This window comes from Colius striatus, chromosome 12 (genome assembly GCF_028858725.1).
Source record: "Colius striatus isolate bColStr4 chromosome 12, bColStr4.1.hap1, whole genome shotgun sequence".
Classification (NCBI taxonomy): domain Eukaryota; kingdom Metazoa; phylum Chordata; class Aves; order Coliiformes; family Coliidae; genus Colius; species Colius striatus.
Genome location: NC_084770.1, coordinates 16,902,044 through 16,918,577, shown reverse-complemented (window position 1 = coordinate 16,918,577; position 16,534 = coordinate 16,902,044). Strand labels below are relative to the sequence as shown.

At 37.2% G+C, this 16,534-nt stretch overlaps 1 protein-coding gene across 5 annotated transcripts in view; it reads right to left on the bottom strand.

The window, feature by feature from the left end:
* TBL1XR1 (TBL1X/Y related 1) overlaps positions 1-16,534 on the bottom strand; it is a 113,815-nt gene that overhangs the window by 37,202 nt on the left and 60,079 nt on the right. For 4 of the 5 annotated variants that reach the window (XM_062005530.1, XM_062005535.1, XM_062005533.1 and 1 more), the window contains exon 3: positions 2,091-2,158. The exons of the other annotated variant lie outside the window; for it this stretch is intronic. The gene's annotated coding sequence lies outside the window, so the exon portion shown is untranslated. The remainder of the gene's footprint in view (positions 1-2,090; positions 2,159-16,534) is intronic. 5 annotated transcript variants of the gene reach the window in all.

The window sequence follows — 16,534 nt, the reverse complement described above, 5'->3', positions numbered from 1 at the left end:
CTGCACTGAAACAGTCTTCAAATTCTCCTGCAAGTGACTTCTACTCTTTCTTTTGCAGAATTAAGCAATTCGATTAGATGATCTCTAAAGATCCCTTCCAACCCCTAACATTCTGTGATTCTACAGTACTTCTGCTAGTTCAGATTTAAACAAATTAGACAGGACAGTCTTTCAAAAAAAAGAAACCCACCTTGTTAGGTTATCTTTACCTTACCTCCAGCACTGGAATAAAAAGTTCCATGCATGAAAATTCCACTTGCTCATTTCCAGTAATAGAAGCATTGTTTGAAAATAAAGAGACAACAGAGAGGAAGAAGTCCGTGACTTCTCCAGATGACATTATACTTTAATAAGTACTGCACAAATTGCTCACAACATTTTGAAAAATTCTCAGTATTTCTCAGAGTGCAAATAGCTCCCATCTTCTTTCTCTTCTTACAATATTTATAAGGCTGTGATATCTTTACTTTGCAGAATTGGTGTTTGACATTCTGGAATAATGTTATTAAAAACTTCACAGTGTCATTTCTCTCATATAAATCTGAAAGACTCTTTTCTTCCATTCCAAGAGTTAGACATGTGTGATTTGTGCATGCTGACGGTATTACATACCTATAGGGCTGGAAACCATATACAATCAATAGTACCATGCCGAAATATTTTAGATAGACCAATCTAATGCAATGATAGCAGGGACAATGGCTTCAGTCATCACATCAATTCACTTGTGTCCTCAAATAGGATCCTTTTGCTTCCCTAATTTACAAAGTCTTATCAAGCAAGTTCCACTCATCCCCTCAATGTCACCAGCGCAGGAAGACCTACTACTAGTTTCTTAGGTCTACTAGTGAATCCCATGAAGAAGTTCATGTGTACTCCACCTTGTTTTGGGAGGGGGGGGGTGGGGGGAAGGTATTGTGAAAATATACAAAGATACAGATGAATGCAGAAGAATATTTGAACATATTCTAGTCCCATTGACCTCAATTGCTTAAGTGACTTGTTGGAGCAGCGTCAGTGCAATTGTTCCTTGCATGAGCAAGGCCATAAAGAACAGTCAGCAATATCCTTCTCTAACTTGTGAGGGTCTGCTGGCAAAATAGAGTTTGTTAAAACAAACTCTCTCCGAGTTTCAGTGTCCTCTATAGACCCAAGATAATACACAAGTGGAGTTTGCTGAAAACTTTAAACAAAACAAAAATGTCAGTCTCTTGGTGGGGGGGAGGGGTGTAGAAGGAAGGAAGAAAAGACATCTGCTACACCCACAAGACATTTGTCAAATTACAGCATATATTAAAAATTCTACAGATACAAACACAGTATCAGTTATCTACTGTTGAAAGAACAAATACTCAATTGTGCTCTTGCACAATACTTGAGCATGGCTGTTGGTAGACTGGTTCAGAATGAATTTTCCTTTTATTAGAAAAGGTAAGGTAATCTCATCTCTCTTGTAACTCTAGCCATGGAGAAGAGATAAGAAAATATGTTTAAGGAAAGCATGTCAAATCAAAAGAAATGATAGAGGGATTGCAGTTACATACATTTAAAGAAAACAATTGCAACACCGTGACTGTACATTAAATTTAAGAAGAGACTAGTGACAGCACATGATCTGGATATTTGCCCTCTGAACCACATAGTCATATTTTCCTTTAGGAAGCAAAGACTTAAGTACTTGAAAACAACATGCTATGATCAAAACACAGTACCTTTCCCCTTGTTTTTAAAAACTCATACACACTACAGCAATAGTGACTCCACACTTCAAGTAGACAATACAGTTTTCACCAGGTTTTGTCAAAAGGTCTATTTATTAATATTTCCATGCTGTGAATTGATGTGTTATACCATAGCAACCCTCAATGAAATTAATTTGGATTTACACATGAGACAGTAACGGCTCCAAAAGGAGCTGTTAAAGACCATTGAATAAAAGCACACTTAATGTAAAGCGTCAGTGGACTGCAGAAACTGACACCTAACAAATACTGTAAATGCACACAATTGCAATTGCTAATACTAAATTGTACCAAACTATCAGTCCACTTTTATGACAAAGAAATAGATAAATCATTGAGTGTCCTTACCAGAACTACTCTGTGAAACCCCACAAAATTGTGATGTGGCAGCAGTACAGCCCTTGGTATTACACCACCTGTAACACAAACCATATTATGATAGTTTCTATCAATGTTTATTTTAAAGGACGAAAAAAAGATAAAAGCTATTTTCCTACCAGTCTTTCTACTGAAAGCATTAAAACAACATTGTTTCCCACTGATTACAATATAGACACAGATAAGAAAACAAACCACCAAAAATTAAAGATCATTTTTATGATTACTTACATGGAATTTATTACTTAAAAATTACAGGCACAGTTTCAACTCTAACCTCTTCTCACCCTTTTAGATGAAAGCAAAATTCTACCACAGAATCTAATCCAGATTAAAGTTTACAAATGGCTAAGTATTGATGCAATAGCTTATTTTAGTGTTAGATAAAGTATATCACTAAAATGATTCAATAGCAATACAAAAAAAAAAATCAAACCATCCAGTGTTTTAAAAATTTAACACTTTGGATCAAAATTTAACACCAACAAATTAAAAAGAACATTTAATATGAAAGAATTCTTAAAATATCCTCTTGGAGTTCATTTCCACAAGTGACTTCAGAACTGAAATAGTCCCTAGGAGTTCAGTACATTATGACCGTGTGATCAGAATAATTACTAATCCTATATTTGTGTAAGAGTAATTCCTACTATTAATATTCATTACAGATTAAATTATTAGAGAGTGAAAAGTCTGAATGCAGGAGCAAATTACCTGGACATCACAAGAAAACAATTCACATATCAAAAAATATGCTGTTTAAAGCAGGAACATACTTAATAGAAGAACAGAAAATCCTACTCCAAATAGAATAGAATCACAGAAACAGCAAATCCTCTTCTAAATATTAAACTCCAGTCATAAAGGCTCACAAAATACATTACAAATAACACTGAAACTTCCCCAACACCTCCTTAAAACAAGGACTAAAACCAAGGAAGGCATCACATGCCTGGAACAGCACATAGTACCATCATCCTGGTCTTGAAAAGCCTCCCTTCCCTTCTCTGTGACACCACTTAATGACAGTAGGTCACAAGTGAAAAGGTCCCGACCCTATATTAATGTGATTTTAATTCTTTGCTAGGCTATTATGTACTGCACTGATCATTTCTGAGAATCTAACTGTATATAACAGTTATTTGTTAACATTTAATTAAAAAAAAAATCAGAAGTTTAAAACACTTAAAAAATTTTAACTCCAAGATGAATGATAATGCACATGGGTCACTGAAAGGGGAAGCTGATCCTGCTGCTTGAACAAACAAAAGGAAGCAGTAAGTGTCAACACCTACATGCTTTGAAATTCGTGCACTTTATGTTTATATTAAGAATTTTTCATTCATTTAGAACAAACTGTGTTTCAAAGTATATTATTAATATTGCCCTCGAAATTATGTCAAACAGGACAAAGAACCAGGAGGCCCTATCGGACAGCAGTGTACCACCACAAGCTCAACAGAAGCTACTCTAAGAAAAATTCCTTCCCTCTTCACAATTCCCTCCAGAGCACACACAAAGCCACAACATTTTCACAACAGTGGAAATTCATCATTGCATTCACCTCCTTACAGGTACACCTGTAACTGTAAAACAAACACCTCCTTACAGCAACAACAGGAGGCCTGTTTAGGGAGAGAGGGCTGACAGGCACACAGTAAGAAACACACAGCCCAACTTAACGGGCCTTTTAAGAATTACTAAGCAGCAAAAGTAATTTTTCAGGCGGATCCTAAGTCACCTACTTCTGCAGTCACTCACACCAGATAATCTGACCATCAGAGAATCTCTTAGATTGTATTTATCCTGGAAACACTTATATCCTGCTTTAAATTAACAGTTAAAAGTAAAATCTATTGCATGTGATGCAAAGATTTACACATTACATAAAATAGGAAAAGTGCACATTAATATGTTAGTGACATGAACAGAGCTGGTAGCATCCAAGATTCTATAAAAACTTCACCATTAATTATATTCCTACCAAGTGACATGATGAAATGAAGCACATCAGTGTGCTCACCTATAGTCACAGGAGAGAATTTGCCTTATTTACATCCACGCTTCAAACTTTCATTCTCTGGTAATGTTGTAGATTGATTCTGTAGTTACCTGCTTAGTCTTATTTTTCTTTTTTATGAGATGCATATCTAGGTCTAATTCAGAGATTCTGAAAAGAATCAAACCACAAACCTACTTTCTCATCAAAGAAAAAAAAAAAAAAAAAACAACAGAGTTGAGTAGGAGGGGAAGGACTAAATGGATTTACCAGGCTCGGGAAGAGGCTGAGAAAAGAAAACACTGCAAAAATGTGGATGATGTTGCGAGCCCAACACTTTACATGACGCTAACTGGCAAGCTCAACAACTGTATCTGTCACTAAAATGCTCAGACTCCGTAAGAATTTGTGCATTGTGAGCATGAAATCTTTCCCACTACAGCTGAAAATAACTATGCACATAAAATTCATATAGAAAAATATATTACTTCCCCATTGCAATATTAATTCAGAGCAGGAATTTTATCACACCATGAGCAATACATCTAAGCATATTGCACTTGTTTTGGTGCAGGACAGCAACAGTAATGGTAAATTTCAGGAGAGAGCGAGATTTTCACAGAATCTTTTAAGTAGTTGACTAAAGCAGTTGATTAATATTGGTGAGGTTGGAGGACAGGGTACTCAAGGAGGCCATGCTGGATTAACCTGCCATAAGGGCACACTCCTTGATCAGCAGGGTATTCTAGTTATGCATTTCATGGGCAGGCTTCTTTCCACTTTTGCCAATTGAAAGAAACATAGGGAAAAGTGTGTCTTGTTCTTCTCTAAATTAAAGGAATATATCTATCTGAAGTAGACTAACGCAATCCTCTTAAATTTTATTTGCAACCCTCCCAAGCTTTTGGGCAGCAATTCCCATTATAGCTTCTTCACTTTCAAGACTTGTAACTGAAATCCTTACTGCTATTAGATTAAGACATCTTAAGTCAATGTAATTTTTAAAAATATAATCCAAAATGGGATTTTAAACAAACAAGTAACATTTCTTTTCTGAACGACTGTCGAGGGGTTTTGGTTGCTTTGATATTAAATCATGTATAGTGAGGAGGGGAAAAGACAAAAAAGTAGATTATGTGCTCATAAAAAGTACTCATGTGCATTTTATAAATTGGATGTGGCCCATCAGGGAGAGAAAAATGACCTCCTTTTAGAAACATCGTTTACTGCTGTCTTCCCCACTAGACCACCTGTTAATAGGATTTGATGCCGTTTTCTTTCTGTATGGCAAGTATGACTATAGCAAAGATATAGTGAGGAAACATACAGAAAAAGAATTCAGCATAAATTGACATTAAATAAAAATGTAAGTCTCTCTTGAACTTAAAGCAATGCATACATTTGGATCTTCAGAGAGCTCAATGCATGAATAAGGCCTTATTTTTAGTTTGTCCTATGAGTACAGCATAATTTCTGGTCTGCTTCTCCCTCCATTTGCATAAAACCAAATGTTACCACTGAGATATTTGATGTGCTCACTACAACTTATTCTCTCTAATCCCTCTATTTCAAAGACCATCCAACCAACAAATGTCACCACCAGATAAAACTGAAATCTAAGTAATGCACTAACAAAATAAGGGTTGTTTCATCTACAAAAACAAGATTGGCTTTTCCCTTTTGACTCTGCAAACAGCACCACAGATCCCTTTTTGTCAGATCTGAGAGAAAAACACAACCAACAGGTGAGGTCGCCTCAAGAAAACTGCTCTTGGGTTGAAAAATTTATGTCAGCCTCTTAGTATCACTCTATGAAACATAAGCAAATCTCTTTAATTTTCAAGTAGGATTGCACTGATTGCTAAATATTTTTCTGTATTTCAGAGGCTTACACATAGCATAACCAAACACAGCATCAGGAATTAAACTAATAAATCATTGATCACATCCAAAGTTAAAGATCACAATTCATTGAATAATATTTATAGTCACAAAGTAAACATGATAAAAGTGGTATTTCCTTTATAACAGCAGACACATTAATTTCAGCTAACACTCATCACAGAGTAAGACTTCAAAACAGCTAAACAGCCCTAATCCAGTCAAAACTGACTGAGCAAGACTACTCAGTTACAGAAAATGTATGGAGGGAAGTTTGAGCATTACAAAAGCTTAAAAGTCTGAGTCATACACATACTCAAGTAAAAAAATCCTCAGGAAAAGAAAAAAAAATGATCCCATTAGCTTACAGCCCAGACAACTAACATTTTCCATAAAGCTCCCCAGGCAGTTGACAACCAGAGATTCAGCAGTACTGCATCTCCAAGTGCAACTGCACTATTAAACATTACTTGTTAGCAAAACAGTTATTCCAGGTTTTGAAATTGAAACTATGAAGTTTAAGATCTTCATCTATAAAACACTAATGTTCTGTTTTGACTACCTCAAGGCAATGTCCCAAGTGAATGCTACCATTTCCTCTCTTCTTTACCCATTGTCATTTCCATCATTCATCCTTTTAACGATCTAAAAAGTCACACATTACCAGCACAGAGGGTATTTTCAGAGCACATTGATGGTGCTCAAGAAGTCTTAAATTTCACTGCCTGCTGAGAAGGATGCAATATTCACATCTATACAGCTCTGACCCGTGAATATATTGAGCAAACAGGTTTCTGAGCTTTACTGTGCTGTGCAGTCTTCAGATGAGGTATGTCTTTTGAACACTAAATGAAAACAATGCAAGAATTAAAGAATTGGAGAGAAGCTAATTATATTTCCCATTGGCCCATCATTCCTCATACATGGAAGACAGGTTTTTTTCTTTCTTATTTCCTTTTGTACTCTACAGCATATTCCAAGGTGCCGATGCATATTGCTGGAGTTTTTTTCATAGACTGCTTATGTACTGTCTATACAGAAATGTATACAAGTAGTGTCCTGTGAAAGTTACTTGGTCAAACGGTTTTGGAAAAAAAAAGACATTGTAATTATTATTCTTTCTGATTGAGAGATATTACAGTTCTCTGGCTTGAACATAATTCAAACTACTTGGCCTAAAGACTTTAAGTTTTATATGTATATTCTCAGTGAAAGCATCAAACGCAGGAATGATTTTTATCAAACTGGAAGGCAAAAGCATTTAGTTTTTCAAAAGTTGCCTCCCCTAGTATTGTTTCATGACTAGTGCTGTGAATGCTACAGGCATTACTTCACACACTGATTAAAAATTATCTCTGCAGCTTGTATCTGTTTTTCCTGGAAAAGCAGTCTTCAAAACCTAAGCGACTCAAAAGCAGTATAAAGCTATTTTCTTTCTCATTCCTGAAAATCCTCAACTTCACTATTTTAAAATGTAGTAAATAATGCCTTTTTTTTTCGCTTTCCATTCTACACGTCATCTCTGTTTATCTTACAACTTCAACCATCATTACTGTCACCATTCCTGGAGCAGAAGGCTGCAATATACTTCATGTGGCCCTTGGAATTCATGACCAGAGATTCACTCACACTACAAACACAACAAACAAGTAGCCTTCATCTTTCTATTTACCCCCATTAAGTCAGTGCCACCAGGTTCTCCCAGGAGAAATGCGTGAGAGCTGAAACACCACAAGCAACAGCAGCCATGAACTCCCAGAAATAAGCTCTGTCCTCATTGCTCTTGGACTGTGAAACAGGAACAGCCAAACTGTCAGGTATTGACTGTGTCCTGCAGGAATAATCCTCTTGATTAAATAGTAAGTGGCACTTCTGGGATGGAGCGCACACCTCAAACTAGACTTTAATTTGCCTGGTTATGCAGGTAAAATAGTGGGATTTTGTCCTAACTTGGAGCAAAAGCAGATTATATCGTAAGTACATCAGATCTACTTAGTCTGTATCACTAAAATAGAGACTTGTAAATGTAGATACAAATGTCATTTGGCAGTCATAGTTGTTCTCAAACCTACAGCTGGAATATAGCTCAGGATATGAAAGCCTAATGAAGCTATTAAATACTCTGATTTTGATAATCAGGTAAATTTTGCTTTATTTTATAGCATTGTAGTAGCACTTTACATGAGTAAAAGACAGGTTCTTGGATTTCAGAGCTGCAATTCAATAGGTATATGGAGTTACAACATAGGTAGCACTCGCACACTCTCAGGACACTCAAATTCTTGGCTCAGGTTTGTAGCTGAAATAAATAGGCAGGATTAATGTAGTCACCATTTGTTCATGAATTATATTAAAAACCCCCAAATGTTAGCTTACTAAATGGCAACCCTTAAGATTGTGAATGCATCTGTTGGGACTAACAGTAAAAAGGTGTCTGACAAAGTCTTTAAAGCAAGTCTTCTAATCGGAGCATCACTTACTTACAGAGACAAAAACCCATCTCAGGACAGAGCGATTCAAGTCAATCATACAACTCAAACCAAGTTTACCAAATACCCACAGTCCAGCTCTATGAAAAAGATTTTGACACAGAAATAAAGGTCTATTTTTCTCTGATTTTGGAAGCATTGCAGCTGTGTATTGCTTAATAATGTAGTTTATTAAAGGCAAAAACTGTCAAAATCTATACAGACTAATTTGTTGTGCAGCAATTTTACACTATTAGAATCATGTTATAATCTAATGCACGCGATCGTTTTCTAACCATGCCCATAATTGGTTTCTTGGCTGTATAGGCCTAAAGACAGTAATCCAAACCATCTTCTAACTACACTGAAAATATGTTTGTTTGCACAAAGTTACATTATTTAATTTTCAGACTCAATGGGCCTTTAATAATATGAGATTTAAAGAAACATTTGCCAAAAAGACAGCAATTTTTGATGCTCTTCAGAAAGTTACAGCTTGTGTAGGAAAATACCATTACTAGACCTGTACATGCTGAAGAAGCACATACTGAGATATATATGGAACGAGAGAAGCTCAAGAAAAAAAGAAGTCAAAATTTCATTGAGATGGAAGAATATATTCCAAGTCTATACATCTAAATCAAAACAAGAAATCCAGTCATTAAAAGCTCCTGTACCTTAAAACTTACAGAGGTGTGACAGTTCCTCAGAACCCAACTTGTTTATGTCTAACACGTGCAACTGTCTTGCAATCCTTCACAGGGCATTTGAAGTACCTGGAATTTGTTGCTAGACTGGCAGCAGTTTGAAACACAAGAACTTTGTACAGGAATCATTGCTTAACATTCCCAAAGCAGGGTATTTGAACAGATGCTTTCATTGCAGTACCAGGACTGGTGCAGAGGTAATTTTTAAGATGCTTAAAGTGTTGCAGCCTGCTATATTAGGACTTTGATAAATAGGTTCTGCTATTTTTGATAGAAAAGATTAGCAAGTAAATATTACAAGGACAAGCAGGATTGCCCAGATTGCAGATATGCTTCTTAGCAGAGAAGAAAATATTGAAGTTGCCACTCAAAATGCAAGAGAATTTTTGTAAATCTTTAATGTATTACGAGATTTTTTAAACTACTACAGAATCTTAAAATTTGTCTATAAATCTTGGCAGATTGTATGTGCACCTTGTGGCAGATTTGCATGATTACAACAGGACTAGGTTACATAGAGGACTATATGCAATAAGCACATGCATAGATACAATATTCCCTGAGTCATGTAGAACTGAAAATGAAAACAAGTACTGCCATGCAAATACAGTCAGAAAAATATACAAGGACTAAAACTGCAAACCAAATTGCTGATAGTCACTCCCCACATGCTTCAAACTGACTGTAAAATGAGAAATCAAGCTTCAAGTGTCCTACAGAGTTTGAGCATGTGCCTCTTTACCTGCCCTCCTATACACTTCATCCCCTGAGCAGGCAAGTGCTATAGCACCATCGGTTCCTCCTCAGACCACTGTGAACTGGACAAACACTACCAGCTGCATTTTATCAATGGAAAATAACTGAACCTTAAGCACTTCTTGAAGTGGCCTTGATCCCAAACGATGCCTCAAACATCAATCTCTCCAGCTATGCTTGCTGTATCAGTACACAAGTAGTTTTGGGTTGGTTCTCTGCCCAGAGCTTTACAATGCACAGTCAAGTACGCAATAGCCAGGAAACAAACAAACAAAAAAACCCCATCAGTAACAAAATACACACCTTAAAATTTAAATCTTTGGATATCTGCAGGAAAATTGAAGCAAGAAGCTTGCTGCAGAGTCTGTCTGCCATTGATTGTTTCTTTCACAACCATGATGCTACGAACTATGCTGAAACACAAGAAAAGATGTAGCTTTGGGGAGACTGGCAGCAGAGATAAAATACAAGGAGCTCATTACCTTTGACAGGACACTGGCAGTTGCCAGGAGGGCTAGGAAAGCTCAAAGCCCTGCATTATGCTTCCTCTATTATCAATAACCTTGCCTCTAACAAGCAAACAGCTGTAGCAACCTGTGCTCCAAAGTACAGGGGTATTAAAAGGTAGACAAGTACATCTGCTTGTTGGTAAATATTTGGCACTAACATGGGTTTTCCCCTCACATGGGCAACAAATGCTGAGGAAAACAATGCAGAATGTACAGCATGCCAAAAGTTCCACTGCTGCTTCCACTGACAGGTGAGTTTCACAGATAACAGCCAGCAGGGTTGTAATCCAGCAACAGCAAACACTTTCCAGGACACAGCTTAAACCTTCTCCGACAGCAAGCTAAACAAATAGCATAAACTCTTTACATGGTGGGGAAATAGTTTGTTTCCCATGTGTCGAGTGCTCACAGCAAAAGTTACTTGCACAAGAGCTGCAAAGACAATGGACACAAATTGGGCAGCCATAGCCTGCGGTAGTGCAGCACTGCTCTAGCAAGATCAGCAGAATGCATTTGGATATGTGACAAAACAGACCTAAAAATACCAAGCACATGCAAAGTATAATGCATCTCTCACATAATCTTATCATCTTACTACAACTTAAATCAGGAAATCTTTAGAAGGACAAGTAACACACTTGCTGAGATGCATTTAAGTGCACAAGAGAAAGCAGAAGGGGCAAGGTGAATAGTCCAAGAGATACAAACTGATGTGGAGATTTGTCTCATCAGTGCAAATCAGAACATAATATCTCTTTGATACAGGTAACATTTGCAGTAAGAACCAATGTGCACTAGAATGCATGTTTTACTCTGATCCCAAAGGATCAAGCTTTCTCTGAGATGCCCTGTCTTATTTTACTCCTCTTCAGTTTGTCTATGAGCTATCCACTTCCAACGGAGGAAAATATTTAGTACTGATATTGATTCAGGACTCACAAATTAAGGTGAGATGTAGGCCATGGAGCATTGGCTTTCCTCTTAGGTTTTGTTTCAAGAGGGAAGCTTTTCTTAAAATAGTTTAAATGCCATTACCTTGAAATCATCACCTTCAGAAGCTGGTGTTGAGAAATATGACCACCTTTGCTTTCAGGCTTTTGATTGCAAAGGCACATAAGCATGACTGCTACTGAAGCAAAAGTTTCAGAATTAAACATGTATGCAAAGAAGGATATACAGCATAGATGAATAATATATACCTATAAATAAGCAGGAAAATAAGACTTAAAATATCCACATAACTATTAATTAGTTATTAATATTAGATCCCTAGTCTATTTCCCTTCAAATTAGCCACCCACTAGCAAAATGTCAATTGCAAAACAAGAGACTATATTTATAGTACAACCTACTTTGAGTTTTGAGAGACGTGTCAGCCACTGCTAAATTACAATACCCCTATTGTGTGTCTTCCCAAATTAACACCTAACTTTCACTATAGGCAACTATACATACAAAAGCCATAGTACATTTTAATAGTCTTTATTACATCACATGAGCTGGTGCAAACATTTTTTCCATCTACAAGTCTACGTAGAGAGAAAGAAAAAAGTGGTGTTAAGTAATTCATTGGTATGAAGCTGGGTCAGACACTGGCATATCTTAAAAGGTCGTGTGCAGCAGTGATGCTGGGAGGAGTGAGTATCCAGGAGTTGGTTATAAGAAGATCTTGGATCCAATTTTATTATTTTCCAACTAGAGACTAGTTTTGATTGCTAGCACTAGAAGAAATTCCCTGTGAAATGCAATACAACATATCACTCCATCTTTAGACTGCATTCATATGGAAAAGTTGCCAACAAAGGGAAAACAGCCCTCCTAACAAGTCTCAACCAGTGGGAGAAAATGTATGCACCTGCATAAGATATCCTGCACAAAACCACACTGGGTCCAGACCAAGTTGCCTGTGACTGCCAGCTCAAGCACATGGAGGACGTGTCACACGCGGCTACCCACTGAGACACACAAGTCCCTCACTGGCCTCTCAGGCATCTCTTCTACCATGTTAAAAACAAGTAGAGTACAAGCAGCATGGGATGATGCCTCTTTTCTCTGCAGCTTTTGCACATGATGTAATTCAGGAATCCTCTGGAAAACTAGACTTTGTTGGGAATATCAGATGAGGTCAAAAGTCACTGTGGCGAGTCACATTTTTAAAGAATATGGCCTATTCCATCAAGTTTTCTTCTGGTTTGTGTTTTGTCTTTTGCCTTGAAAACCATTCTCCATTTCTCTCTGCAGACGCCTGACACTATCTGGAGAAAAGGTTGGGGGTGGGGGGAGAAAAAAAGCATCGTACAGAGGTTCACTGAAGATGGAAAGCTGGCAGGAGAAACCCTGACAATACACACTAAATTGCCTCAAGTCTTCTGCTGAGAAAAAAGCAGGACTCATTTTTTCAGGTATGCCTGCTCTAAGAGAGGAAACAGAAATAGAGAAAGAATTACATTGAAATAATTCTCTAAACAAAACTTAAGGCTGAGGAAAATCTTCTCCTCAACAAGAAGCAACCTGTGCTCACGGTTTGGTAGAAAACAGTTTATTTTACAGTTTTATAGCAGATTAATTTGGTATACTCAGTAATCTCTGAAAGGCAGACTTGAAGAGAAACGCAATAATCATTCCTGCTCATGTTTCCTCTTGGTATAAAATGATATCATTTTCTATCAGCTTGCAGAAGCACACTGCTCCTAACACCGCCTTTTACAGAACTTCCTTCTACAGCTAGCTCTTCTATTCCTGTAAAAAACTTAAAAAACATCAAGCCTTAAGATTTGCAGAAAACCAGGGGCCCTGTGCCAGCTCCTAAATTTCTCGTTTATTTATGCATAACAAAGTATTTGTACAAAGAAATCAATTGTAGCTGCAACTAATTTTACACATTGCCTATTCACTTCTAAATCCACAGGGAGGGAAGAGAATCCTCAATTAGTAAGATCACCATTTGCTATCTGCAAACAGGACTGTATCTGTTTTTCCATTTCCTACATTCTCCTTTTATCTTAAAATTCACTTCAACCGTATAACTCTTAAAAACTAGAGTAGTCAGAATTGAGACAAAGAAACAAGAATGCAAGAAGAAACAAAATACAGAGCCAGCTGATATCCAAAGTCACTTTTATCCATTGTACATCTTATTTTTTTTTAATAACCGTCATACATGTAAGCACGAAAGTGGAGAGGTGTTTTAAAAGAAGATAAGAAAAGATAAATGTGGTCCCATCCATTCCTTGCTGGGCTTTTCCTTTATATATGCTACAAATATTTAAACCTTAAAGAGATTATTTAAAAATTTTCAGGATTAGGGTGGGTTTGAGCAGCTAAGTGAAAGTCTCCACTATCAGTGTATTTCATCCAAACAATGGCTGTGGGGATCCACATCTTATAGCTACAAATAAAAACCTGGAGCCCACGTACCAATAAGCAAATTTGCCTCTGTAGCCAATCTCACATAATTTGCCCGGCAGTAAACCAGGACCAACTCAAGACCTAGTTGGCATCTTTTTGATTTTTAATTTCTGCTATTCCAAATCAGTTTACTGCAGCAGCTTATCTCAAAACATGCAAACACTATCAATACAAGAGAAAGATTATTTTAATTTTCAATATATATTTTTAGTTACACTTATCCTAGGCAAAGCTGGCATTACAGAGGGAAGGACATTTGACATGATTTTTACAGTTTTAATTAATCTTAATAGAAACAGTGATAGAATTCAGAGGTTTGTATATGAGATGAAGATGAAGGCAAGTGGTTTTCTGGGAGATCCTAGTTCATACAGACCACTCAAAAAATCCACAACAAAATCTTCTTCAAACTACAGAAAAAGAACAAGTCAATAACAGGCACCTAACCTCCACTATTGACAGATGAACACCCATTTCTAAGTCCAGTACCTTTAGATAATTATTGCATCGCCCACTGGTTCCCTGCCACTGGTGAGGGATGCTTTCCACAGTCAGTCTAGTTGCATCTCCTGGTAAGAGTATTCCACCTCAAAGATGCCAGGGAATCTGCCTTTCCACTGACTTAATGTATTAAATGAATGAAAATTATTATGACTGAGTATTCTATTATATAACTATAGAAATAATAAACCCTTTGCTATCATATCCTTCCCCCAAATTGTAGTTGAGAGCCAAATCCAACTCCTGTGGATACAGATGAGGGTAAAAGTGTGGTTCAGGCTACAGAAGGCAGTCAGAGACCGAATAAGGAGGTAGCATGGACTTTAACTTTGGCTCTTAAATCTGCTAGGCTCCTACAAATGTTACATTTGATACAAATGTATCAAAAATGTTATTTTCTGCCTCAGGTGAAGCAAATTTGTCTATGCAGAACAGCAACACTCAGGTGAGAAAGAGGTTCATTTTGTCAAGAAGAAAACTGAGGGCACTTGTAAGTAGTTAAAGATTTTGTAAGGCTTTCTAGACCTATTGTACTCAACATTTTTACACATATACTGTATTTTTATAAGTGCTAGAAACAGAAACAGCAGATCCATTTTTGTTCCCTTTTATACTGAGAAGCAAACTAAGTGCTAACTATCTCGACAATGCAATTAAAACCTGACCCAATTTCTAGACACAAATGAGCTGTGTTTTTCACAGCATAGCCAACCAAGTTCATCCTTATTTACCCTGCCCCTCAATTCCTTTTGGAAGGCTGAAACCTGAGAAAAAAAATAAGGCTACTCCAAATCAGTGCCTCGGAGGGGAAAATGAGCAGGTATGTATGCAGGGGAGTGGGTGGCAACCCACACATGTGTGCTTCAATGACTTGTAAAGAAGGAAAAGCCAAATGAGTCTATATACAGAGTTCATATCTCTTCTCTGCACTGCAAAACAGACAGCAAATGAATTACAAAGTTGCAAGGCCAGGATTAGGTAAAACCAAAACGCCTCTGATAGTCTTCATCTTTACTATCCGAGTATAAATCACAATGTGCATTGATAAAAACCCTTGTAAAAACTCTGATGAGGTTATAACACACTTGGACAAAACAGAGCTGTACAGAAAGATCTACAAAACACACAGAGAACCCAACACATACAACAGGTCAAGGGGATTTTACCCATTTCTCTTAATTTTCTGTTCTATTTCAGGCACCTCTCTTTTTGCTCAAGGAACCCTCACAATAATTAAAACCAGACATTATGAACGTTATTCTTACCAATATTTATTTGAGTAACAGAAAAAGACCCGTTTTCAAGATGAGGGCCCCATTGTGCAAACCCTGCATAAACACGTAAGACTGTTTCTGTGCTGAAGAGATTGTAATCTAAGCAGACAAGGTCGATAAACAACATAAAAGTAAAATGTCAACAACAATAAAAAAAAATCTCTTGTGCAGGCCTCTTGTTGTTTTGTTTTAATGTTTCCCTCAGACCATCTGCTACACTTTCTTACCGACTGAGGTCCTCTAGACAGTCTGTATCACTGCTGCTGATTCTGTCCTCTTAGCACAGCCCATGAAAACAAGAAAGTGATTAAAAAAAATTCCTCTTCTGTAGGAGGCAAAAAAAAAAAAACCCTGAAGAATCTTCAAAGCTAATGAAAGTGCCTGTTCTAGTCATTCCTGAAAGTGCTAGCTGTTTCTGAGTTACGATATATGCAGTGTTGAATAACACCATCTTTATCTAAATTCAGTAACCTCTCTGGTCAGTGAAATGAAATATTTATATAATAATACATTCATGCTAGCCCTTGGTTTGTATGCTACATAAGATGCTATATAACGAGTCTCTTCTGTGTTTGGAAAAAAACAATCAATATACAACTAGTAGTGAGAGAATGTGATTTCTCTTATTTTAAACTAGCCATATAGCAAACAAGACTCCTACTGACTGGCCCTTGCTCAGCCCCGTGGCCCTGTGAACGCAGCAGAAATGTGAGCACTGAGCTAGAGGAGAGCCCAGCAAGCAGAGAAGTGTTGTGAGGGAACAGGCTGAGTGAGGAAAGGAAAAAGCATCACGGGAACAGGCAGCTTTTTTCTGTTCTTGGCTCCGGCTGTTGGGCTGAGTTAGGGAATGCCTTATTAAACAGTTGAAGCTCTAGAAATTTGCAGCCATTATCCTAGTGTGAGGCAAAACG